General features: G+C 56.5%; 1 protein-coding gene across 18 annotated transcripts in view; it reads right to left on the bottom strand.

Annotated features, from left to right (window-relative positions):
* NCOR2 (nuclear receptor corepressor 2) overlaps positions 1-25,882 on the bottom strand; it is a 244,402-nt gene extending 218,520 nt beyond the window's left edge. For all 18 annotated transcript variants that reach the window (XM_058425856.1, XM_058425868.1, XM_058425870.1 and 15 more), the window contains exon 1: positions 25,569-25,882. The gene's annotated coding sequence lies outside the window, so the exon portion shown is untranslated. The remainder of the gene's footprint in view (positions 1-25,568) is intronic.
* Between the last annotated feature and the right edge of the window lie 389 nt (positions 25,883-26,271).

The raw sequence follows: 26,271 nt of genomic DNA, 5'->3' as shown, positions 1-26,271 counted from the left end.
TGGAGGGGGGTGGGGAGTGGAGATGGAGGGGGAAGGGGAGTGGTGATGGAGGGGTATGAGGAGTGGAGACTGAAGGGGATGGGGAGTGGAGATGGAGCAGGTGGGGTGTGGAGATGGAGGGGGGTGGGGATGGAGCTGGAGGGGGATGGGAGTGGAGCTGGAGGGGGAGGGGGTGGAGAGCTGGAAGGGGATGGGGAGTGGAGAGCTGGAGGGGGAGGGGGTGGAGAGCTGGAGGGGGATGGGGAGTGGAGAGCTGGAGGGGGATGGGGAGTGGAGAGCTGGAGGGGGATGGGGGCTGTGTTCCTGGCTACAGGTGGGGAGCCACATGCTCCAGTGGAACACATAACTGAGTAGGAACAGTGTGGGGCAGGGCCAGCGAGGACACCTTTGGGTCAATCCCTGAGGGCTCCATGGAGGCATCGACCTCTTGCCCTCTCCAGACCCAGCCTCAGCCTCTTCCTTCGTGGAGGATCAGAACTGCGGGGCTCCAGCCTCAATGCTGGGCAAGGGCTTGGTGTCTGGACTCTGGAGCCTTTCCCACCAGACCTGCAGCAGCAGCAGGAACAGGGCGGGCCATTGCCTCGGGGCTCCTGTGCCTCCAGGACCCATGATTACTCAAGCCCAGGGCTCAGTATAATCCTCCCTCTCAGCCCAGCCTCCCCTGACCAGTGGCCACACCGGCCACAACAGCCACACCCTCGGCAGGGCCACATGAGGGACATCTTCCAGAAGGGAGAAGAACGGGTGTTGAGCGAGCACCCACAGTGCCCACAGAGATGGGAGAGGTGGGCGACAGCAGCCCAGGCTCCACTCCAGGCCACCTCTGCCCTGGGCACCCAGGCCAAGACCCTCAGCGCCCGCCCCAGGCCCTAGGAACCTGCCAGGCCAGCATGAGCCAGCCTCGGGGCGTGCTCTGCAGAAGCTCTAAACTGGACCCCGCAGACCCACAGATCAGACCCTGGCCCCCAAGGGGCAGGTATGACTCCCAGAAGCCTTCCCTGCAGGCTGGAGTTTGGGGACTTCCAGCACGGCACAACCCAGGTGCCATGAGACATGGTGTCACCTGGTCCCCGTCCCTGTGGTAGCCACTAGCCCAGACAGTCAGAGCGGGAGGGAGGCAGGCTCCGCAGCCCTTCCATTGAGAAGCCGCTAGGATATGTTTTCCTTCTCCAGTGACAGCCGAGGCAGCCCGCCCCGCGCCAGCTCTCCTGGAAGCTGCAGAGGCAGCCACCCAGAGTTCACCAAGGTCTCAGTACCCACTGGACTGCAACAGCCAAGGGCGGGCGGGTGCGCAAAGATGGGGGTCACAGCCTCTCTCCCTCCCATCCCTCCTCCACCAGCTAGGGCAGGGGCCACCAGAACAAGGCCAAGGGGGCTGGCAGCATGGATGTGAGTGATCAAGGCCTGTAGTGGGACCAGCAGGGAGGTGGGGGTGGGCCTCAGCCCCGTCCAGAGGGGGACTGAGGAGCAACCCCGTGCCCTGCCGATGAACGCACCCCAGCCCCAGGGCCACCTGTCTTGCTCCCAACAAGGGAGGCTGCACTGACACCACGCACAGCGACTGGGGAGGAGCCGCTGCAAAAACCATGACAACGATCATCACAATAATAAGAACAGCCCTCACTTCCTGCCAGGCCACGTGCATCTCCACTGCCCGGACCCCGTTTCAGGGGTGGGGAAACAGACCCACACGGGGTCACCTGCCCCAGGTCACACAGCCAGCAAGGGGCGGGGAGACGGGACCCCGAGCATCTGACCCTCTGCCCTCGGCCACTCCATTCTCCACCCCGACAGCGCTGTGGATTTAGCGGGGACTAGGCTTCCCAAAAACCTCGCCGCCCATCTCTTCGCTGCGGGGTGTGGGGCCGCCATCAGAGACAGCAGCCGGCAGGAGCAATTAGAGGCCAGGAAGGAGCTGGGGTATCGACCGCTTTCGGGAGGGAAGGGGGACGCGGGCTCTGTCGGGGTGGCAGCAGCCTGGCTCATGGCCAAGCACGGGCCACGACAGGGCAGGGAGCGCAGCCCAGGCCGGGAGGCCGCGGAGGCCCCAAGCGGCAGCACGGAGAGGCCAGCTGTCCATCCAACTGTCTGTCCAGCCCCCTCACCCTCACGGGCACCGACAGCCCCGCGGGGCCTGAAGCTCAGGGTTTCACTGCCTCCGCACAATGCTAACCCCTTATGATTAACTCGTTTAATTCTTACAACCGCCCCACATCCTCCCCCTGTGCAGATGGAGGCAGTGAGGCAAGAAAGCCCTCCCAGAGAGTTCCCAGGACTGGGATCCACACGCAGCGTCAGCCAGCACCAGCGACGCCGCCTCTGCCCGGCAACCCCTGCCCGGCACCCCCTGCCCGGGGAGCCCCAGTGGGGCAGGAGATGAGAAGGGCCTCTATGGAAAGGGTGCACTGGAGACTGCTGGATGAGATGGAAGCTTCGGGAAACCTCTCTATGCCCCACAGTGACCCTGTGTGTAAAAGAGGAACATCACAACACCTGCCTCACAGTATGTTGCAGATTAACTCAGGTTTAGCCCCACAGATAGGCAGAGCAAGTACCCCAAATGTCAGCTGCTGGCTTCTCCCAGAGAGGCTGCCTGGCCTGGGGACCCCTGAATCTGCAGCTGAACAGAAAAACCACTGCGGACCCTCCCCTGCCTCTGCCCCGGGCTGCCCGCCCAGGAGCAGGGTCTGGCCGTTAGAAGCTCCCTGGAGGGTGAGAGCACAAGGAGCAATTAATTGCTGGGTCAAGAGATGGTGAAAGAGATTTGTCATGATGGCCTGGGGATATTCAGGGTGGGAAGGTGGCCCATACTGATTCAGTTGCCCCACCTTCCACCTCACAAGCAGGCTCTGCCCCCATTCAAACCCCCAGGACATCCGCCTCTGCCTCCACACCAGCCCAGACCCAGGGTAGGTCAGGGATGCAGCCCCAGCACCCGTGACCTGCTCCCAGGAGGGACCTGCTTCCACCATTCAGCTGGTGCCCACACACAGGAGGGGACAGCCAGGCACGAATGGGGCTGACATACAGAGTCCCCGGGGGGCCCTCAAATGGGCCTGAGACCCAGATCAAATCCCTGAGCCATCTGATCTTGGCAGGAGACTGCGACCCCTGTGTGTGCTGCTTAACTTCTCAGAGGCAGTTTCCTTGTGGTGAAACGGAGGCAATTATATTAGGTGGCTAAAATCAGGCTGGCTCCCGCTCCAGCCCTAGTGCTGTCATTTTTTAAAGCCTGAGGAAGATGCCTTGCTTCTCAGAACCTCAGTGTGCCCATCTGTAAAACGGGGATGATGCCAGGGGCTACTCTGAAGAGACATTTACAGCCTGGCACCCAGCAGTGCTCAGTTGAAGCTCACCATCGGGGTTCACCAGGCCACCTCCCCAGGGCCCCTTGCCAGCCTGCAACCCTACTGAGACACCAACCAATGTCCCCAGCACCTCAAACACCCAGAAGCAGGGCCCAGGGGGAGGGAGCAGAGTCTCGGAGGGCCATGATGAGAGGACTGGATGAGAGCCCACCTTCCCTGCCTCCCACCTCCGCAGGAGGCCCAGGGAAAACAGGCTTTGGTGACCACCAGGCTGGGGCCAGAGGCCAATGAGAACAGACGCACCCAGAGACAAGGCCACCCCCCACCCAGATCTTCCATGGGCAGGGCTCTGCAGGAGCCTCTGGTCTGGAGGGGTCCGAGGCACAGGTTTCCCCATGAGTCCCCATCAGCTTTCAGCCCCTGGTGTCCACACCCAATCCCTCCACACCGACCCACCGACACACGGGGCACTTTGAAGCCCCCACCACACAGATGGGAAAATCAAGGCCCAAGGATGCCAGGCAAGGGCAGCTCAGCCCAGGATCTTTCTCATGTACCAGTGAGCTCAGCTCAGCCTGGCAGGCGTTCAGAAGCCCAAGTGGCCCGGCTGGGGTCAGGGCCCTGAGTCAGAGCAAGAAACGCAGCAGAAACTGAAACAGCCCAGTGGCCCCACACGCCCCACAGAGTGAGCCACGCTGATTCCCTGTGCTGCCCCGTGCTGGGAAGTTCCCGCTTCTGTGGTCAGGGTGGGGGGTGGGGGTGGGGGACGAGTGGCGTGGAACAGCCTTTCGGCCTGGGGACCCTCTCTGGGCCCCGCAGATGAGCAAAGTTCCATGCACACAGGTAGAGCTGTGAACTGGCCCCAACCCAGAGTCTCCATGTCACCAGGACACATGCAAAGCCACACATTACCCAGGGCAGCAGTTCAGGGGTGTGCGTAGGTGGAGCACAGACAGGAAGGAGAGACCCATTCCAGGCACAGGTTGTTTCTGCTCCCTGGCAGGGCTCAGCCTGCAGCAACGCCACAGAGCACAAGTCTCGTCATCTCAGGATACTGTCTGAGACCCCGGTTCAAAACCCGGCTGCACTGCTTTCTAGCTCTGTGACCCTGGGCACGTGGCTTAACCCTTCTGAGCCTGTTTCCTCGCCTGTAAAATAGAAACGCAGCTCACAGGGCTGACTCAGAGGCTCAGTGAGCGAATGCCTGCCTACAGTAAGAGCAAATGCCTAGCATACAGTAAGGGCTTAATAAATACGTACTGCAGTTCCTGCTTAGCCGCGGCAGTTTTCCACAGTTTCAGTATGGTGGTCTGAAAACATTAAACGGAAAATTCCACAAATAAACAACTCATAAGTTTTTGGGTTTTTGTTTTGTTTCGTTTTGTTTTTCTCGCTCTGTTATACAGGCTGGAGTGCAGTGGTGCGATCTCAGCTCACTGCAGCCTCCGCCTCCACCTCCCGGGTTCAAGTGATTCTCCTGCCTCAGCCTCCTGAGTATCTGGGATTACAGGTGTCTGCCACCATACCCAGCTAATTTTTGTATTTTTAGTATAGTCAGGGTTTCACCATGTTGGCCAGGCTGGTCTCAAACTCCTGGCCTCAAGAGATCCACCCACCTTGGCCTTTCAAAGTGCTGGGGTTACAGGCATGAGCCACCACGCCCAGCCAATTCCTAAGTTTTAAATTGCACGCTGTTCTAAGTAGCATGATGAGATCTTGCACCGTCGCGTCCTGCGTCCTGTCCAGCCCAGGACGTGACCCCTCCCTCTGCCCAGGAGGACCCACTCTGCAGACGGTCCTGCCTGTGAGTGTCGGTCCCGGGAATCGGATCGACTGTGATAGTACAGCAGTGCTTGTATTCAAGTAGCCCTTATCTGACTGAACAATGGCCCCAAAGCACAAGAGTAGTGATACTAGCATACTGTTAACATTGTCTTTTTATTTTATTTTATTTTATTTATGTTTATTTTTTTTTGAGACAGAGTCTCGCTGTCGCCCAGGCTGGAGTGCAATGGTGCAATCTCGGCTCACTGCAACCTCGACCTCCCAAGTTCAGGTGATTCTCCTTCCTCAGCCTCCTGAGTAACTGGGATTACAGGCACCCGCCACCACGCCTGGCTAAATTTTGTTGTATTTTTAGTAGAGACGGGGTTTCACCATGTTGGTCAGGCTGGTCTCGAACTCCTGGCCTCAAGAGATCCACCCACCTTGGCCTCCCAAAGTGCTGGGGTTACAGGCATGAGCCACCACACCTGGCCTGTCCTATTTTATTATTAGTTATGGTTGTTAATCTCTCACTGTGCCTAATTTGTAAAGAAAACCTTGTCATAGGTCTGTACATGTAGGAAAAGATGGAGTGTATATAGGGTTCCATACTGTCTGCAGCTTCAGGCATCCACTGGGGGTCTTAGAATATATCCCCCAAGATTAAAGGGGGACTACTCCATCTTTTTTAGTTCCCACATTTTTCAAATGGAGATGAAATTCACATAACATAAAATTAACCACTATAAAGTAGGCAGCTCTGACATTTAGGACATTCCCAGTGCTGTGCAACCATCACCTCTACCTAATTCCAAAACATTTTCATCACTCTAAAAGGAGACCCCGTTAACGTGGAGTAGGTTCTCCCCAGGTCCCCTCCTTCCAGCCTCTGGCAACCACCAATCTGCTTTCTGTCTCTATGGGTTTGCCTGTTCTGGGCATTTCATGAAAGTGGAATCGTACACTATGTGGCCTTGTGTGTCTGGCTTCTTTCACTCAGCATCATGGTTTCAAGGTTCACCCACAGCGTAGCATGCATCCGTACTTCATTCCTTTTCATGGCTGAATAATATTCCATTGTATGGAGAGACCAATCATATATTTTTATATGAGAAAAATATGTTATAAAGAATACATATTCATATATATAACAACATATATATATATATATAAATACACATACAGAATGAGATATAATTCTAAAACTTGTAAGGTTATAAAATAACCATAAGAACTATGATGATGTGGAATCTGGTGAAGGAGCCAGCTGGTGGGAGAGAGGGTCCTGGGGTGCCCCAGGCTGGGCAGGTCCCCTCCTGTGGGACCTCTCCTCCACTCTAACTCCCCCCCACATCACATCAGGCCTCCTAAACGTGCACTGAGCTGGGACCTGAATGGCAGCAAGGAGCCGGCTGTGTCGATATGCAGGGAACAGCATTCCAGGTGGGGGGAACAACAAACGCGAAGGCCCAGAGGCAGATGCGGTCGGTGAGGGCTGAGGAGCTCCCGGGTGGCCTCTGAATTTATTCTCAGAGCAGTGGGAAGAGAATGGAGAGTGTGGGGCCACAGTCTTATGGTCCTTCTGATGGGATCCCTCTGGCTGCAACTCAGAGACCAGACAGGGGTGACCAGAGTGGACTGGGGACCCGGAAAAGGCTACTGCAGTCGTCCAAGCCAGATGGCGACAGGGTGGGGGTCCATCATGGTGCCTGGTCTGCCATTCTTTTCTTTTTGTCATTATTATTGATATGAAAACAGAGGGTCTCGATGGCAGTGCTGTTCCCCCCCAAACATAGTTACTGTTTATTATTATTCCATCTCACAATAACAGCATATTATGTTTACTGTTCTGTTATTTTTTTCTGTGCTGTTAGGGCGGGGTGGGGGGTCTCCATGGCAGGGTCCCCACCCCAGGGATGTTTTCGGCTGCCCCATGACTGGCTCATGGCCTTTGGGACAGTCCCACTCCATAAAAGTCACCCTCCCTACACAATTTTCAAATGACCTGGCCATTCAAGAAAACCTGGCAAAACCAATCCAAATACTAGCTATTTCTTAAATGTCACTCTCCTCCCCCCCAGCACTGCAGGGCTCTGCTCTGCTTTCTCGCGAATCCACGCTTACTCATTCTGAGTGGGAGCCAGCCACTCCTCCCTCTCGTTTCCCCACTTCCCCTTACCCGACGGTTGGAGCACTGCACAGATCTTTGCTGTTGTTGTTAATTCTGTGTCGAGTCTAGTCTGTATTAAGGAGGAATTTCATTGCCCAGGAGTAGAGGGGATTTTCCAAGTCTATGGGGTAAATATTGTTAGGGTGGTTGGGATGCAGTGTGGCGCTGAGCCAGGGAGCTAACCTCTCTGAGCCTTCGTTGCTTGCCAGGCAATGATGATGGTTGCTGGGTCACGGGATCACCGAGAGGGTCAGATGAATTCACGCGGCATGTGCCGCACTGAGACGGGCAGGCACGCAGCTGAGGGGCTGGCGGTGGGAGGGGCAGGGCCGCGGCTGGAGGATAAAATCCCACACTCCCCGCTTGGCCCACTGCCCATCTGGCTTTTGAGGAGATAAGCGGCCTGCTCAGGTTCACGTTCGGGATCAAATGAACCCACTTAATCCCCCTAGGGATCTCTGCTGAGCTGGCTCCTTGGGGGCCTGGGGAGGAAGGCAACTGAGCCCCCTGCAGTAGAAACCCCCACCCGTGAGGCCAGGCACAGAGAAGGTGCCAAGGGTTTCTGCCCCAGCGCCGGGGCACAGCGGGCTGAGGGAGCCCCAGGACAGAAGCGGGCACACATCATGGGCTCATCATCACAGCCACAGTGACCCCTGACTCCCCACTGCAACCCAGAAGGTAAATGCTATTATGAATGCCCTTCTCCAGATGGGGAAACCGAGGCCCAGAAAGAAAACAGCCCGCCTGAAGGTGACAGAGCACCTCGCCGTATCATCAGCAACCCCTCAAGATAACCTTATCCCATTTTACAGAGGGAGAGTGGGTGGCAGGAGCAGGGCCTTAAGTCACCACCCTACCCCACTGGGAAGGCAGGGGTGGATGGGCAGTATCACGCCTGCCTAGGGGAAGTACACACTAGGTACTTACGGGAAGTATGTGAATGAACAAAATCTACATGCTGGGCGCAAGCTCCGAGGAAAACTTCTTCACAGGACCTTTCTCCCCTCCTGAGGTCCCTCTCTAAGATCCTGTATCACAGGGGTCTGGCGGGAGTGACTGTGACCCCCAGAGGACAGTGGGCAATGTCTGGAGGCATTTCTGGTGGTAGCAAAGGGGGCTGAGGTGCCACTGGGGTCTGGTGGGTGGAAGCAGGGGTGTTGCTAAGCATCCTGCAGAGCCCAGAGCAGCCCCTGCAACAGAGAATGACCCAGCCCGCCAAAACCCAAACAGTGCCCAGGCTGAGAACCCTGCCATTCTTACCAAATGCATGAGAGCGTCAGTTGGGCACCTACTGTGTGCAGGGCCTCCCTGCAGGACACATTCAAGAAGACGAGGTCACAGGGCTCAGAGAGGCAACGCTTCCTGCCCCACCTGATGGAAGGAAGGCAGAGGCGGGACCTGAACCCAGGTCCCACTGACTCACAGCCCCACCCCAGCTACCAAATACCTGCCCCATCCTTCAGGAGTCTAACCTACTGGGTCTAGAGCGGGGGCTCCAGAATCTGTATATTTCATAGCTCCTTCCCCCAGCAGCCACTGGCAGGGGGAGGATGGTGAACAGGGGGAGGACAGCTCTGTTCCTTTTCATCAGAACCTACATTGGCCAGGAGGCTGGCAGTCTCTCTCTGGGGGGCAGGAACGTGGTTGTATTTTTTTATATGCAAGCTTTTCCTTCCTTATTTTCCAGCTTATAGAGAACACATTTGTTCTGCTTCTAAAAACCAAAAACAGTCTTTTATGTAAAGCAGCTGCCAAACCACATGCCCAGCCTGGCCCTTGGTGGTTCCACTAGGACCTGGCAGGGGGGACCCACACCTCAATGGAGAGAGGGCTGACCCAGCAAAGCCCCCATGGAGCACCCCTGGCATCACCAGGAGAAGCCCAGAGCTGGCAAATCCACTCGCCACAGCACCCGGGCACCCAGAGGTGCTCTCTAGATAAAGTCCCCGGCAGTCCGTTTCCATGGCAAGCACCTGATCAACCCAAGTAGCTTTCTCCAGGAAACACACCAAGCACATGTCACATCCCTATGACAAAATACTACAAGAAGTTAAAATTAGCCAACTGGATCAAACTGCACCAGCACATGGTGAAAACCTGTAATCATACAGATAAAAATAATGATAGCTAATGCCACGGTTCTGGATGCTGTGTCTATTACCCTTCTAATTCTCAAAACAATCCTAGAAGGTGAGGACTGCTTAGGTCCTCATTTTACATATTAGGAAACTGAGGCAGAGTCATGTGATAAGGTGCGTGAGAACACAGTGTCTGGAGCCACTCAGGTCTGCCGCTTGTCTAGCCGAGAAAACTACTGCGCTCAATTATATACAAAGCTGTCAATACTCGACCACTTTTGACCTACAAAACTAGCAGTCAGGCTCCCCCAGTAGCAAACAGGAGAGCAGCGCGCACAGATCCACGTGTCCACAGACAAGGTAGGTTCCCAGGCCGTGCAGCGACACACAGAGGCTCGTGGAAAAGCCCAGGCCCCAGTGAGAGGCGGTGGCCTCCAGGAAGGGGGCTCCCGTGACTTGAAAATCACCTGTCATTTTTTTCTCTTTTAACAAAAAGCCACCTTAGCTTACAGCCCCGAGTTTGGTGTCCTGGGCTAAGGCTCGGCCGGCCTGGTCTCCCTCTCTCCTCTCTCCCCTGGCCGCCTCTTTGCCCCCAAGACCCCACGCAGTCTGTGACAAGCCGGTGGTCCTCCTCGGGGCCTGGGACCTGGAGTCTCTTCCAGCAGCCCAGGAGAAACTCTCCCCACTAAGGATCCAGTTTCACTTAATTGCAGGCTTCAGGTTTCTGCATGCAGGCCCAGAGGCCTGGGGGCAGGAGGCGAGGGCCGTTTTCTTCCGCTTTTTAATAAGCTGGAAGGCAGCAGCATGTGCCCTGCTGTTCTGAGAATCCGGAACACCTGCCCCTTGGGAAAGGCCGCGGCTCCAAGAGCCCACATGGGAGACCCAGCGGGGAGAAATCAACTGTGGCTTGACATGGGACATGCTGGGGACTTATTTTTTTTTCTGGTCAACCACTGGGACCAGGTACTCCAACTGGATTTAAGGGATTAAAAAAAAGAAAAAGAAAAAAGGGGCTGGGTGCAGTGGCTCACATCTGTAACCACAGCACTCTGGGAGGCCAAGGCAGGAGGATCTCCTGAGCTCGGGAGTTCAAGACCAGCCTGGGCAACATAACGACACCTCATCTCTACTAAAAATCAAAACAATTAGCGGAGCATGGTGACATGTGCCTGTAGTCCCGGCTACTCAAGAGGCTGCGATGGGAGGATTGCTTGAACCTGAGAGGTCGAGGCTGCAGTGAGCTGCGATTGCACCACTGGACTCCAGCTTGGGCAACAGAGCAAGACCCTGTCACAAAAAAAAAACACTAAAGAAGAGAAAAGAAAAAAGAAAGCACAAATGTCTCTCTGCCTCTGTGTGTTTCTTTTACATTTTGCTTTTCACTAGCACAGCCCTTTACAGTTTGCAGGTTTCTCTCTTCACTCTGTGCTCTTCAGCCACAGCCCCCAAGTCAAGGTCAAGAAACTGAGGGGTCACTTAATTCCAAGGTCACCAATGGTAGGAATGCAGCCATTGTCTGCATGACCACGTCACCCGTGGCCCTGTTCCTGGTTGCCGGTTCACAGGGAAATTGCAGGCTCTGTGGGGGCAGCAAGCGGCCTCTACCCCTGTAACAGTGACCACAAACTCGGTGACTTAAAACAGCACAAGTTGTTGGGGGGTTTAGGAGGTTTTTTGAGACAGGGTCTCACTTGGTCACCCGGGCTGGAGTGCAGTGGTGTGATCACAGCTCACTGCAGCCTCCAACTCCAGAGCTCAAGTGATCCTCCCATCTCAGTCCCCTGATTAGCTGGGACCATAGGTACCATGCCCAGCTAGTTTTCTGTATTTTTTATAGAGATAAGGGGTCCCACTGTGTTCCCCAGGCTGGTATTGAACTCCTGGCCTCAGGCGATCCTCCCACCTCGGCCTCACAAAGTGCTGGGGATTACAGGCGTGAGCCACTGTGCCCAGCCAGCATAAGTTTATTACCTTACAGTTTTGGAGATCCAAGGTCTGAAATGGATCTAACAGAGCTAAAATCAAGGTGTCGGCAGGTTGCATCCAGTCTGGAGACTCTAGGGGAGAACCTGTCCATCACCGTTCATGGCTTCTAGTGGCTGCCTGCGCTCCTTGGCTTATGGCCCCTTCCCCATCCTCAAAGCCAGCAGCGCAGCATCTTCAAATCTCTCTGACCTCCTGCCTCCTTCTTATAAAGACCATTGTGATTACATCGAGCCCGGGCAGATAATCTAGGATAATCTCCCATCTCAAGGTCAGCTGGTTAGCAGCCTTAATTCCGTCTGCCACCTTAAATCCCCTTTGTGGCATAAAATAATATATTCACAGCTTCTGGGAATTACATCATGCGGGGGACCATTACTCAGCTTAACACAGGCTTCAAAAACAAAAATCTTTAGGCCTCTAGGGAAGTCCCAAGGCCCCACCCCACAGATCCTGAACTCCCAACAGGCGATTCCCCAGGGTCCACGTGCCTCAGTCTCTCCACTGCTACACAGCATGGGCGAGCATGCCCAGTGCCAGCACCTGTACGTGAATACACGTCCCCAGTAGTGCGGAGTCCAGCATCTGATGAAAACATGATCAGACAGAGCCCTGTGGCCTAACACTAGAGACTTCCCTCTCTAGATTAACAACAAAGAACTTATCAATACTTTTAAGCAACGTCTTTTTTCTGACCAGTCACAAATGGCCCTATTGTACAGCCCATGCTCTAGTGAGATCCATAAGAAATCCCCCCACTGCTGAAACCTACGCTTCCTCACGTCCCTGCATGCCAGGTTGCAGAAGGCTTTGCAGGGTACAGCTGAGCTGCTGTGGGGCACCCGCGGGAGGAGATGTCCAAGAGCCCGAGCAGCATGTGCCCCCACTCCGCAGCTGCTGTCCCTCAAAGTGGGGAGTGGGGGAGCTGAGGAACCGGAGGCCACCCAAAGCTGCTCAGGATGTCCTTGGCATGGTCAGCACCCTCCCCCGCAGCTCCTGGTGACTACGCTCTCACAAACCCCCACTCAGGAGCTAGGGCCCCAGGGCAGGCCAAAAAGGAACAGAGTGAGCCCTGCCCCATAAGCACATAATGGCATGAGCAACATGAACCCTCCTGATGCTTAAAGACGACCGAGGGCACGACAAAACGCCTTCCTTGCTTCAAAGCCCTTTTGCATCTCTTTCCTGCCAGAGGTGCTGCGAGGTGGCATCACTCCCATTTCATAGGTCCCAGAGACGCTGTGCAAAAAATCACACAGCAATCCGGCAGTGGGGATGGGTGTCCAAGGCCCCATGCCCTCCCCATGGCCCACCTCCCAGTCTGGGGCCCTCCCGGCAGTTCCACATCGTAATGGCCCTCCAGCCTCCCACCACCCAGCTGGGCATCCAGACAGGGAATATCTCCTCTGGGAAGCTCCCCTCCCCAAGTTCCCTCGGTGCCCCCTCCCACTCAACTCCCCTCTCTCCAAGGCAAAAGCCAGGCCTCCCCTTCTCAATGTCAAACCTCATGCTGCGCCCTCCGCACCTCCAAGCACCCAAAGGCACTCCTTACAGCGCCGCAAGCACAGAGGTGGCCTGGACCCACAGACAGGGGCTGTGATACAGAGAGGGCAGCGAGAGCCTGAAGGTCACACAGCAAAGCAGAGAGCACACACCCGATGCAAAGCACGCTTCCACCTCCACGTTCCCACTGAGGGCCGCACAGTTCCAGGAGGTGCCGCTGCGGCAAGGGGGCAGCGCCCAGGGCCCAGGTGCCGGGAGATGCAGCTTCCTGCCCACCGCTACAGCTGCTATTTATAGCCAAGCAGGGAGAAGCCAAGACAGACAGGGTCAGCTTCCTGCACAGCAGAGCTGGCCGAAGCCTGGGAGCCTTCGAGGGTGACCCGGAGGGGAATGGGCTGGGTCAAGGCAGAGACGTGGGCTTTGATGTCCAGGATTGGGCACGTGGTGGACCCAGGACTGTCCCCGGTCACTCCTGAGGGCCACAGTCCAGGGGAAAGGGATGAAAGCACAGAATGGGCCCTGCTCATGACAGCCGCCCACCAAGCAAGGAGCTTAGGAGCTGTGTGTCCTGAGCCAATGATATCACCACTCTGTGCCTCAGTGTCCCCATCTGTAAACAGGGAAACTAATAGTTCTGGCCACACCGGGTTATTGTGAAGCTTAGATGAGCTAACCCACGTGGTGCCAAGTGAGCTTGCCTGCCTCCTGCCAGCTCAGGGCCCTCTCTGGAGCACCCTCACCTCTGCCCCTCCCTGCTCAGACACCAGACAGCAACGCTGGGGCAGGGGGCACCCTTGCACCAGGACACCTGCAGAAGCAGCTTTCTCTACCTCCAGTGTGTGCACAGCTTACAAAGCGCAGGCAGCCCGAGCAAGTGGCAGGCACGGGGGCATCCCGATCGAGCCCCAGGGCACAGACAGCTGTGACAATGTCCATAGGATGTGTACATGCACAGGTGTCATCGTCATAGCGGTCCCCCCAAGCGTCCACTCCCCTACGCACCGGGGACTACAGTTACCCCAATTCTACAGATGCGGAAACGAGCACCAAGTGACAGAAAGAACTCTGCTGAAGAAACGCAGAGGGGCCCCCCACCGTTCCGAGTTCACCAGGGTCTCCTATCTTGCCAAACAGCAGACAAGTCTTGCTGGCCCTGGGAATCCTCCCAGAATGCTACAGTGGGTTTGGACCTCCCAGAGCTTGGTTCCTTGGGGAGAGGAGCAAGGGTCAGGAAGGATCCGTCTCAGGCCACCCATCCATGGGAACTCGGGTTTAAAGTCCCTCCCCGGTCCCTGGGGTCGCCTGGTTGTGATGCCCCAACTTCCTCCAAAAATTGGCAAAGGGAACAAACACCCACACGGCAAACTGAAAACAGTAAGCGCTGGCCCAGCCCACGTGGAAGGCTTCTCTGTGCTCCCAGCGCCAGGCAATAAGCACCTTCATGTAGGACCTCGCATAACACTCAAGACAACCTCGAGACAAGGAATCTGATTATGCCCATTTTATAGATGGTGAAATGGGGCCGTGAAGGCTGAATTAGGCAAAACTTGGTTCTCCCACACCCTGGCCACTCTGGGCCTCTCTGTGGGCTTACGTTCACCCGTGGAGCTCAGGGGCCAAGCTCAGTGCTAGCAAGGGGTGGTCACGGCCACCAAGGGAGGGACAGAAAGGGAATGGCCACAGGCTCAGTGACCTGGAGGCTCTGCGGGAGCAGGAGGGGGCCGCAGGTGAGGGAGGGTACAGGTGTCAGGCACAGGGATGGATGGACGACCTGGGACCCCCGACGGGCACCAGAGCACGAGGCGAGGCCATGCCCAGCCAGAGCCCAACACTCAACACATCTACGAGGCACCCACGGTGTGCCCAGCACTACTCTAGAACCTGGGACAGACAGACATCCCCACCCCTGTGGAACGTCCATTCTCGCAGGGATTACAGACGATAGCAAGTTGACAAACTTGTGAAACCATCATCTATCAGAAGGCGGCACACTGGGAAACAACCGAGGGAGGGAGGGAGGGGAGAGGGTGCAATTTTCAATATGAAAATATCAGGCTGGGTGCGGTGGCTCACGCCTGTAATCCCAGCACTTTGGGAGGCCGAGGCAGGTGGATCACCTGAGGTCAGGAGTTTGAGACCAGCCTGGCCAACAGAGCAAAACCCTGTCTCTACAAAAAATACAAAAATTAGCCATGCGTGGTGGTGTGCGCCTATAATCCCAGTTACTCAGGAGGCTGAGGCAGGAGAATCGCTTTAACTCAGGAGGCAGAGGTTGCAGTGCACGGAGATCACGCCACTGTACTTCCAACCTGGGCAACAGAGCAAGACTCTGTCTCAAAAAAAGAAAAAATCCGAGAAAAATGGCAAAGGAATGAGACGAGGCCTGCGGATACCAGGAAAGAGTGCTCCGGCAGGGCAAGTGCAAAGGCCCCGTGGCGGAAGCTGCCTGGTGCATTTCAGGAGGAACAGCGAGGCCGGTGTGGCCGAGACAGAGCGGGCAAGGGAGCAGGTCGCAGAGGACGGCCCACGCGGGGACGGAGGGCAGAGCCTCACGGCCCAGGTAGGGAATCAGCTTTTGGAGCAGCAGCGGGACTGTCCTGCCCTGGGTTTTCCTGCCCTGGGTTTTACAGGCCTCCCCCTGGCTACCACGTGGGGGATGGGTCTCAGGGTGACCATTGAAGAGCCGGCTGTGATGGGAGCTGTGTCCCCTTCCTAGAACTGCTGTAAACAAAGCCCCACACACCGGGGACTTAAAACAACCCACTGTTACTTTGTCACAGTTCGGGAGGCCAGAGGTTCAAAATCAAGGTGTTGGCAGGGGTGGTTCCTTCCGGAGGCTCTGGGGGGGAGTCTGTCCTGAGCCTTCCTCCCAGCAGTCCCTGGCACTTCTTGGCTTCCAGCCACATCGCTCCCATCTCTGCCTCCATTGTCGCACGGCCTTCTCCTCTGTGTCTTTTTGTCCTCTTATAAGGACACGGGCCACTGGATTTAGGGCCCACCCTGCTCCAGGATGACCTCTTCTTAATTAAACGCATCCACAAAGACCTTGTTTCCAAATAAGGTCACAGCCTGAGGTTCCGGGAGGGACGTGAATGGGTGGGAAGGTGGCAGGGGCACTGTCCAACACCATGCAGCAGCCTAGGCCGGGGCACGATAGTGGCAGAGGATGCGAAAAATGGTTAAAAAAATATCCAGGAGGGTGGCAGATGGCGTGGGTGGGCGGGGTGGCAGGTTAAAGCAGGTGTCTCCCAACTTCTCCCGCTTGCCTTCCTCCCCTGGTTTACCCAGCAGTGGGCATCACCCAGGAGCCACCGCCACACAGAATTCCTCCCAAATCCTGACCCTGTGGACCTGGCCAAGCCCCCAGGACCCTGGAAAGGCCCCCTGACTCCTGCCAGGCTCCAGAGGGCGACATCCCCTGCAGGCCCCCATGCTGACAGGCCTGGCCCAGCCTAGGGAAAAGCCCAGGCCGGGGCCTGGGGCTGCATCCAGCCCTGACCCCACCCGTCAGGCTCTCCTCTTTAGCCTCAGGAGCAGGGCTGGCACCAGGCAGGTTCCCATGGTCACCGAGACACTGTAGCCACACTGGGGCCCATGCTCCCTGATGGTCTCAGCAGGTACTGCAGAGTTCAGCATGAGGACAAACAGGGTCCTTCGAGGCCCTCCGCTGTGGGTCTAGGCCTCTGGGACTAATGACTTAAGAGCATCCCCAGACAGATCCCCTGGGTCACAAAGAAAAATCAACTCCCCCACCCACCCCGCCTCCAGACCTGGCCCAATGTCTCCCCAGCCTCACCACAGAATTGTGGGGAGCAGGCCAAGGGGAGGCTGCAGGTGGGCAGATGGGGGGCGTACAGGCCTCCTTGGCAGTAAGAAGGATTCTGATTTTTGTTCAAGAAATGGTGGGAAGCCCTACAGGCTGATAAGGTCAAATCACTCTAGCTGCTGTGGCTCCACTGGGCTGCCTGCAGAGAGGGGACTGTGGGTACAGGATGACGGCCAGAGAGCAGGCAGGAGGCGGCTGCAGTCCCAGGTGGGCCGTCGAGCGGGGGCTGGGAACACGTCTCTCATTCCAGGAAGATGCCCAGAACAGGGGCCTGGGGGATACGGGGGTCAATGGTCCACTTTTGCATAGGTGGAACCCAAGGTCCCTTTGGGACATCCCTGAGCAATGGCAAGGAGACCGCTGGGTCCACCTCCCTGACCCTGGGATCAGTGCCGTGGGCCCATGAGTCACAGATAGGAGGGAGAGGGGCTACGACATGGTCTGCAGAGACAATTGCACCCCAACGGGCTCCTGAATGCCCTTCACTTCACAGCCTGTGAGGCCACGTGTCACTCATCACCCCATTTCACCGACAGGCAAACTGAGGAACTCTGCGTGGAGCCTTTGTTATTGCCCAAGGCCAGGTCACTCAGACCTGTGGGTCCCTCCAGATTCACTCATCAGCCCGAAAATGCAAACACAGGCCACGGAAAACCAAGTGAACCTCGGAAGACAAGAGGCGGAGAGGGCCTCCAGACCCGAGAAGAGACTGACCCCCAGGAGCCGCCCGGCAGACATGTGCAGGCCAGTGGTGACTGGTCACCCAGGTCTGGTCCAATTCCACCTCCAATAGCCCACCCTTTGACTTACCTTTCCCCCCACTTCCTTTCCAGATGCAAAGAAAGGTCAGCAGGAGAAGCGGGGGACCTGAAGCATCAGCCACAAGTCCAGGTTGGAGCCAGATGGCCCAGAGGTCCCCTGGCTTCAGACGCACTTGCAATATTGCCTCCAAAACAATCCCGAGGTCTCTGGGTACCACAGTGCTGAGCCCCCCACCTCCAGGGCATTCCCTCAGGCCAAGCAGTTCTCGAGGGCCCCATCCGGCTCTCAAATGGGACATCTTTCACCGTCCTAGTCACTCACTGTCATCTTCCCAAGTCGGACCCCAAAACTGTGCTCAGTTCTCACCCAGGGTCTGACCTTGGTTAAGACACTCCACAGGGCCAGCTTTTGGTTTCCTCCTATGGAATGTTGGTGCAGGGGATGGTGCATGAAAGCATCTTGCAACAAGTGTTTTCCTTTGCTTTGCTCCTGCCTGATCCATTCTGCCCCTCAAGAACTGAGACAACTCTCAGGAATGTGTAAGGTAAGATAAAAATCAGAAAGCAAGCTCGGGGCAAAGGGAAAAAAAAAACGAGAGACAAATCCAAAATCAGGATGAAGTAGATAAAGCCAAAACATAAACCAGTGATTGCAGAAAGCAGGCTGCAAAATTTGGCTCTGAGCTTCCTAGTAGCCAAAGCAAAGAGGGAAACAAGATGGATTACGGCTTTGGAAAATTGTGAAAATGATGCAGTGCCACAGAGTAGGTGCTACAGCAACTATATACCACTCTAAAGTCATCATTTAAGAGGCCAAAAAATTGTGCCAAAAATCAGGCCAACTGCTTGCTGCCTTAACCATCCCCTTTCCTACTGCATTCTACAACAGCAAATTATAACCATGAGCATCAGCGTAACTCAGCAAGAACAGCAGCCCGGCTAGAAGGAGGGGTTTTAGGGCCTACCTGGAATGACCTTCAAACACACACCCCTCTCTGGGCCGCAGTTTCCTCAACAGGGAAACCGTGCAAGGCTACCTGAGGTTCAAAACAGTGAGGTAGTATATCAGAGATCGGCAAATATCTTCTGTAAAGGGCCAGAAAGTAAATATTTTAGGCTCTGTAGGCCTTCCAGCCTCTGTCACAACTACTCAACTTTGCAAACGCTGTACCCAAAAGCAGCCACAGACAACATGTAAATGAGTGAGCGTGGCTGCATTCCAACAAAACTTTATTTATGGACACCGAAATTTGCATTTCATATGATTTCACATGTCATAAAATATTATTCTTCTTTCGATTTTTTTCAACCATTAAAAAATGGAGAAACCATTCTCAGCTTTTGCACTATATAGAAACAGGTGGTGGGCTGGCCAGATTTGGCCCAAGGGCCATAGTTTGCCAACTCTTGCTTTCTACGTTCCACAATCGGCTCCGAAACATATTATCACGTAGGATGTGACTATGATGGCGAAAATCAGACCTGAATATATGGCGTGATACCACTTGCATGTTTGTTTTTGAAGGGAATGCACACATACAGTCCATTTAAGGCCGACATATGCCGAGAGCATCTCGGAGGAAACTCAGGCGCGGGAAGCTGTGACTGCCTCGGGGAACAGAAACCCGGAGGCCAGGAACCGAGGGAGATTTTTACGCTATGTGTTAATTTTCTTTTTTACAAGTCAATGCATTTTCTTTCATTTAAAAGATAAGCTTTTATAAAGCCCAAAGCAACTGGCAGAGTTTTGAATGCATTACTTTTTGTTTTTCTACATTCTTCCCAAGCAGTATAAAAAAGCAACATTATCCCCAAAAATGTTAATCAAAGAAGTCCATGATGTATTAAGTCATATCATAAAAAAATAAGTATGATCCCACTTAGAGAAAGCAGGTAGGTGTCTTCTGTAGGTATCTGCTTGTGCAGACAGATACCAACAAGGGTGCTAACCTAGGATTCCTCTGGGTCTGGCTGGGTCAGCCCCCATGAACCTGCACAAAGGTTTTTCCACATGAGCTCGGCCCCGGGAGGTAAGAACTGCCCACGCTTCGCAGGGACCTGGAGCTGTCTCCTGCTCCAGGAGAAGTGACAGCTAAGGCAGGCTGTGGGAAGACAGCTCCATATAGTGGGAGTCACTATGGCTGCACTGCCCAGTAGGGTCAGTGGCCACCAGCCACAGGTGGCTACTCAAATTTATTAAAAGTAAAAACTAAAATTTCATCCCCCGGTTGTGGCACTGGCCTCACTTCAAGCCGTGACTGCCTTGGGGAACAGAAAGCAGGAGGGCCGGAGTGGAAGGAGACTCCCCCAACACCTCTGGGCAGTTTTAATGCCCAGTGCCCCACGTGGTTATGGTACTGGCATTATCTAGAACATTCTCACCACTGCAGAAAGTTCTATTGGACAGCACTACCCCAGAGGCTGGTGGGAGAGGAAGTGGGGGAAGAGAGAGTGAGATATGGGAAGAGGAGGGAGACAGACGGCAGAGGAGAACGGACCAGCCCAGAGGGCACACCAGGCTAGGTTTTGGAAAAAGGACCGCTGAAAGGGGAAGACCCTCCAGGATGGCACCACGCAGAGAAAACACGCATGAAAAGGGAAAAAAAATCAGGCCGGACGCAGTGGCTCACGCCTAGAATCGCAGTGCTTTGGGCGGCTGAGGCGGGAGGATCACTTGAGCCTAGGAGCTCAACAGCAGCCTGGGCAGCATAGAGACCCCATCTCTACAAAAAATGTTAAAATTAGCCAGGCATGGTGGTGCACACCTGTCGTCTCAGCTATTTGGGAGGCTGAGGCGGGAGGTTAATTGAGCCCAGGAGTTCAGGGCTGCAATGAGCTGTGATGGTGCCACTGCACTCCAGCCTGGGTGACAGAGCAAGACCCTACCTCAGAAAAAAAGTTGGGGTGCAGGTGGGGCATTGGGGAAGGAATCAGATAGATACCAAGAGCCCAGGCCCTGCTCCGAAACACAGAATATGACTTCATCACCCAACCCTGTGCCATCGGGTTAAGTAGCCATTAGCCACAGCCACAGGTGGCTATTTAAATTTAAGTAAATTAAAATTAAATAAAATGACCAGTTCAGCTGCTCAGTGGCAGGGACCCACTTTTCAAGTGCTCCCGAGTGACAGGCACCTAGTGGCTAAAGCACGGGCCAGTGCAGCGGCATCATCTCCCATCACCGCAGGAGTTCCCAGACAGCCCGATTCAGGCTACCCTCTCAGGCGGGCATCATTTTCTTTCCCTCCCTTTTAAGAATCAAGAAACCAAGGCCAGAAGGTCAGAGGCTTCACTCAAGTTCTTAATAAATGGAAGCACGATTCAAACCCTGCTCCTTTTTTCAGAGACCAGGAGCAGAGGGGAAGCTCAGCCCTCCCCCAGGGGGCCTCCCCCGTCCTCCCCACAGCCTTCGCCCACTCTCCAGGCTGCCCATGACCTCCAAGCACTCCAAGTGCCTGACAGACACTAAGTGATTAAAGACTAATGGAAAACCTCAACCGTCAAGGGCAGAGGGAGGGAGCTGAGCACATTTGTGAAACACCAACGACCAACGGGAAAGGAGCCCACCGTCTCCAAAGGGCAACAAGCCGAAGCCTGAGGCTCTGGAAAAGAGACGGGTCCATTAGAGGATCCTTCCCAGCAGCTTTTAAGAGGGAGGAATGGTTGTTATCTGAGCAGCCTGTAGGTGAGGACCTGGGTTTACACAAGGAATTCTATAGCGAAGTCTTTGCTCTCCAACAGGATAAGCCAAAATGGAAACAGCAGCTCCTGCGACACACAGGAGCTCATTATATCTCACAACCATAAAGTCAGAAGCAGCAGCAGCACCCCCATTTTAGAGATAAGCAAACTGAGGCTCGCAATAGGTAAGTAACTTATTCACAGCTTGAAGCTGCAGAGCTGAACAGCAAACCCAATATTCATGCCCTTTGCCCCTAAAGGCTCTCCAGTATGGCACAGGTGGCCAGCAATGTGCCCATTTTGCAGATGAGGGCACCTAAACCCTGAGAGCAAGGGGCACTCACCTGGGCCCACTGCTTGTAAATGGCCAAGCTGGAACTTCCGATGCTAAATCAGCAGCTCTCTTGGGGATGGCAGATGAAACACTCCCAGAAATGTCCTTTAGGACAATTCTTCCTAGATTTATAAACCAAAAGCTCCTTCCTCAAGGCTAGCTGGAGCCAAGTGGGCAGGGCAGTGTGGAAGTGTCCAGGCTCAGAAGCCTCAATCCGCTCCAAAATAGATATGGTAATAACGATGATGCTAAGTTCATTCATCATAAGCACAGGTTCCTCAGCTGTGCAACCTCAGGCCAGCCTGGACCCGTGCCCTCATCTGTAAAATGGGAATGAAGCTGCCATCTGCCCCAGGGCCTCACTGAGCAGAAGCCCTCCGGCTACACAGTACCTGAGGGCAACGCGCCTGCCCATGGGCACTCCAGGCCACAGAACTCTGCCGCTGCAGCTTTCTGGAGCACCATGCTAAATAATTCAAAACCATGTTTTCATTTCAAAACAAACACAGCAGTGTCGCCAAGGCGAATGCCAAATTTTGCATGAATGTTTATGATAAAACGAGACCTCAAAGAAATGCCAGGCCCTATCCTTCTCCCCAAACCCTGGGGAGAACGAGTTCTCAGTCTCCTGCCCCCCGAGGGCAAAGATCCGTAGGTGCTGCTCAAAGAAGAAACATTTCTTTCTTCATATCCTCTATGGCAGCTTTGCAAAGCAGGTCTGCAGTAAACTCCTGCTGCACTAACATGACCGTGAATAATCCCGGGTCTTAATTCGTAGTTCCACATCCAAGCTGTGTGACCTTGGGCAAGTAACTTAACCTCTCTGTGCCTCAAGTTCACCATCTATAAAATAAGATAATAAAGGCACCAACTCATAGAGGAGTTATGAAGAGTAAACAAGTAGATATGTGTGGAGCACAGCTCCTGGCACACAGTAGGTGTTGGTTCTTATGACTAGTGTTATGATCCACAGCCTTTTCCAGCATGGAGGCTGAGAGTTCACCGGATGGGTTGTAAAGTCAGTTCCCTGGCTCCAAGCTCCCTCAAAAGATGCCCAGCTGGCCTTTCCCAAGCATCACTTCCCTGGGGACCCCACGCACCCACCTAGGGACACAGACCTTCTGTCACCCTTGGCCTGGGCCTAAAAAACCTGGCTCTCCCCAGGCAGCAGCCCAAGCTTGGGGCCCTCCTTGCCCCTCCCCTGGGCACCTCAGGCAGGAGTTACCAGCTCCCACAGGCAGTTCCCCAGTCTCAGAAGTGTCACTTGGGGAGGCTGCTGTTTAGCGTTTGAGATGTGAAGAGGAACAGGGAAGGGAAAACACACACACACAAATAAAAGTTCTCAACCCCCCACACCCTCCCCCCACCCCCGGCCCACGGTCAGAGGCAGCATTTGTGGGGCTTTTCAGTTCAGACAGCAGCAGGAGGAGGGGCTGAGATCCTGTCTCCTCTGCCTTAAAATCTCCCTTCCCACAGACAGGACCCCAGGAGAACCCTCCGGCTAGGTTCTGCGTAGGTACCACCTCCGCCTCCCATCTCCGAGTGAAGCACCAACTTCTCCACCCACACTCTCAGATGGGGGTTGGGAACACAGAACTATGAATGCGCCCCCTCTCAGCCAGGTGGAAACGGGGCCAGGCAGCCTCCACACCCAGCATGAATGGCAGACGCTGGGGGCCACTCCTCCTGGGGCTGCCTTCCAACTCCCTCGGTGGGTGTCTGCGCTGCCAGTGCCCCCTGCCCCCCACCCCCAGGCCCCGAGAACAATCAAGCCCTCCCCAGCCCAGGGCTTCCATGCAGTAAATTCGTGTTTGCAGAGCTCTGGGAAATCTTTAGGAGGTGGCATGAGTATTATTAATTGGGGAAAAAGAACAGATTATGCCAAATAAATCCTTCCCACGTAACCAAACCCTCTCCGAGAGGGGGAGGGGGAGGGCGCAGCCCCAGGAGGGGTCTCCATCCCTCACCAGGGCCTGACAGCCGCATTACCATTTACATGGATTTATCAATAGTATTGATCCCCAGCAGCGTAAATAGCTCAGTGGGAAGAGGCCAGGGCTGGGGCCCGCTGCGCTCCCGCCCCCGTGTCTGGGCACCGGCACCACAGACTCCCCCGGCACCCGCTGGCGGTGGCAGCAGTGAATTTCCAAGCAGGGACATGGCAGGCGGCTCAGGGAAGCCAGACAGAGCCCGGGATGCCCTGGCAGCCGCGCTGCCGACTCGCCAGTCACCGCTGGCTCCACCCCCACTTCAGCGCTCTCTGGGCCTGACTCAGTCTTTGCATCTGTTCAATGGGTGGGGGCACCTGCCCTTCTCCATCCTCTCCGGACAAGCAGAGGGGAGTGGGAAAAGGCCCCCTCCCTCCCCCAGATCCCTCCACTGCCCACCCCCAGGCAAAGGTAAGGTGGCCCCTTTTCACAGGGCTTCCAGACCACGTTGGATTAAAGGCCAAATCTTAGAACCCAGGAATAATAATACCGACACAGTGGTCATAGTAACACATACAAGTACCAAGGGATTCTTATGGCCGGACGGTCAGCTCTCACAACCACTCTGTGAACTCAGTACCATTTTGACCCTCATTTTGCAGATGGGAAACCTGACAGGCACAGAGAGGTTAAGCATCTGTCCAGGGTCACGCTGCCATTAAAGTGGCAAAAGTCAGATTCAAACCCAAGGAGCTAAGGTGCAGAGTGGGCCATCCCACCTCACTGCTGCTTCCCATTTCTTGGCTCCCCCTCAGCACGCCCAAAAGAGGCGACCCACGAGGTACACAGCCTGCCCCGGGTCGCCCTCCCGGGGCAGTCTGGCCCGGAGAGCCCCTTATATCAAAGCTGCCGCAGAGACCCCGATCTGGCTGAAAAGGGGCAAAGTCAAGGCCACCGGTAACACATCCCAACGCGCCCAGAACTCCCCCACCCCGCCCACAGGGTCCTCCCCTTCTCCCCTCCTCCCCTCTTCCCTCCCTCACACATCCTTCCTCCAAATCTGCAAAAAGGGAAAAAAAATAATAATCATAATAAAGCCAGTTCTCACCAACGGGGGAGAGGAGGAGGGGGAGGAAGGGAGGAGGCTGAGCCGACAGAACAGATCCGCCCCCGCCGCCTGCACCAGACCCTCGGAGAGCCGGAGCGCGCGACAGGCGGCGGGAGGACACTCGCTTCCAAAAAAATAAACCTACAATGTAAAAATAACGCCGGGCGCCCCACGCTAATTGGGCCCGGGCGACAGCAGCTCCCAGGTACAGCGTGTCTCTCCCTCCCGCCCGCCGTGCCCTCCCGCCCTCGGCTTGCTCCTCCTGCAAGTGTCTGGGGCGGGGAGGGCGCACCCCACGGGTGCCGTCACTCCCCGCAGGCCTCTGAGGAAGCTGCCCTCTACACAAGGGCCTGGGGCTTCCCAGTCGTGCCCAAGTGGGATCAGCTCTGAATTCCAACTTCGCAAAGTAGTGGCATCCCAAGTATCCGCACAGCCCGGGGGAGGGACCAGGAAGCGGCCCAATGAGGCGTCACCAGCCACGGGAGGCAGGCCCAGACACCAGGAACACCGGCCCGCGGGGGAGGGGGACCAGGGGCGCCTCTCCCGGGGGACCAGGGGCGCCTCTCCCGAGGGACCCCGCCCAGCGCCCCATGGCCCCAACGCCCAGGAGGGGCAAAGCTGGCTCTCACCCTCGACTGGTGAGAGACCCTCATGCGCCCCTCCACAACAGCCAGGCCAGGGAGCTAGGGGTGCCATCTCCAAGGGCTTTCAAACCCGCGCTGCCCGATGAAAAATAAGGCGTAGTGTCGCCCCCCCAGGTCCGGGGCTGCACCGGGGACAAGGGACGCCTGGCGGCCAAGTCCCCAGAGCCGGCGCACACGGTGGGGGGCCGCTCTGTGCATTTCCAGCGCGCCCCCCGCCCACCCCAACGCCACTTCCCTCATTCCCGCCCCCTCGCTGGGGAGCTGGAGTTCCCCTAACTTCCCCGGCGCCCCCGAGCACGCGGGCCGCAGTGTCGGCGGGGCGCCTCGCTCCCCAGCAGGCCACCCCCTGAGAGCGCCAACTCGGGAGTGCAGGGGCCCCGCCAACTCCGCCGCGTGCGCCGCCCGATCCTCCCCGGATCCCCCGGAAGCGCGCCCCGCGCCTCCCTCCGCCCTCCGCGGGGACCCTCGGCCCCAACTCACCTCGCGGAGGTGGCAGCGGTGGCGCCCGGGCTTGGGGCGCGCTCGAGCCGCCGGGGCGCTCAGGCAAGTGGCGGTGCCGATCGGGCTGGGGGCGCGCAGCAGGCCCGGCCTCGGGTCGGGACGCGATCCTCCCGCCGCCGCCTCCTAGGGCGCCGGCCCTGGGTCCCCGGCCCGCAAGTTGGCGCGCATCGCGGAGCGCAGGGCGCGGGCGCAGGGCTCGGGCGGGGCGCCGGCGGACGCGGGGCTCCGGTGCGGCCCGGCCTGCCCGCGGCTCCGCGCTCCCCGGCGGCCGCGGCGGCGGTAGCGGCGGCGGCGGCGGCGGCGGGAGGGGGAGGAGGGGGCGGGGCGGGAGCCCGGGAGGCGGTGGCTCGGCCTCCCTGCTCCCGGCTCCCCGCCCGCAGCGACGCGCCCCGGCCCGGCCCCCTCTGGCTCCTTAAAGGGCCCGCGCCGCCTCTCCAGGCCCTGCGCGTCCCCACTCGCGCGCGCACGCCGCCACACACACAGACACGCACGCACACACTTGGGCGCGACGCCGAGTTTCTTTTTGGCAGTTCCCCGAGGAGGAAGGAGGGGGGAAGCGCCTCCCAGCCTGCCCCTCCCTCTTCTCCTGCGGACCCGCGGGCCCTCCTCCACCTCCCCAGCCCCAGTACCTCCCTGGAATCGCGTTTCAGCTATTAAATTATAACTCTGGAGTGGCCGCTGG

This window comes from Hylobates moloch, unplaced genomic scaffold (assembly GCF_009828535.3).
Source record: "Hylobates moloch isolate HMO894 unplaced genomic scaffold, HMol_V3 SCAFFOLD_12, whole genome shotgun sequence".
NCBI lineage: Eukaryota > Metazoa > Chordata > Mammalia > Primates > Hylobatidae > Hylobates > Hylobates moloch.
Note: the sequence above shows the minus strand (reverse complement) of the source record. Positions and strands in the feature narration are given on the sequence as shown.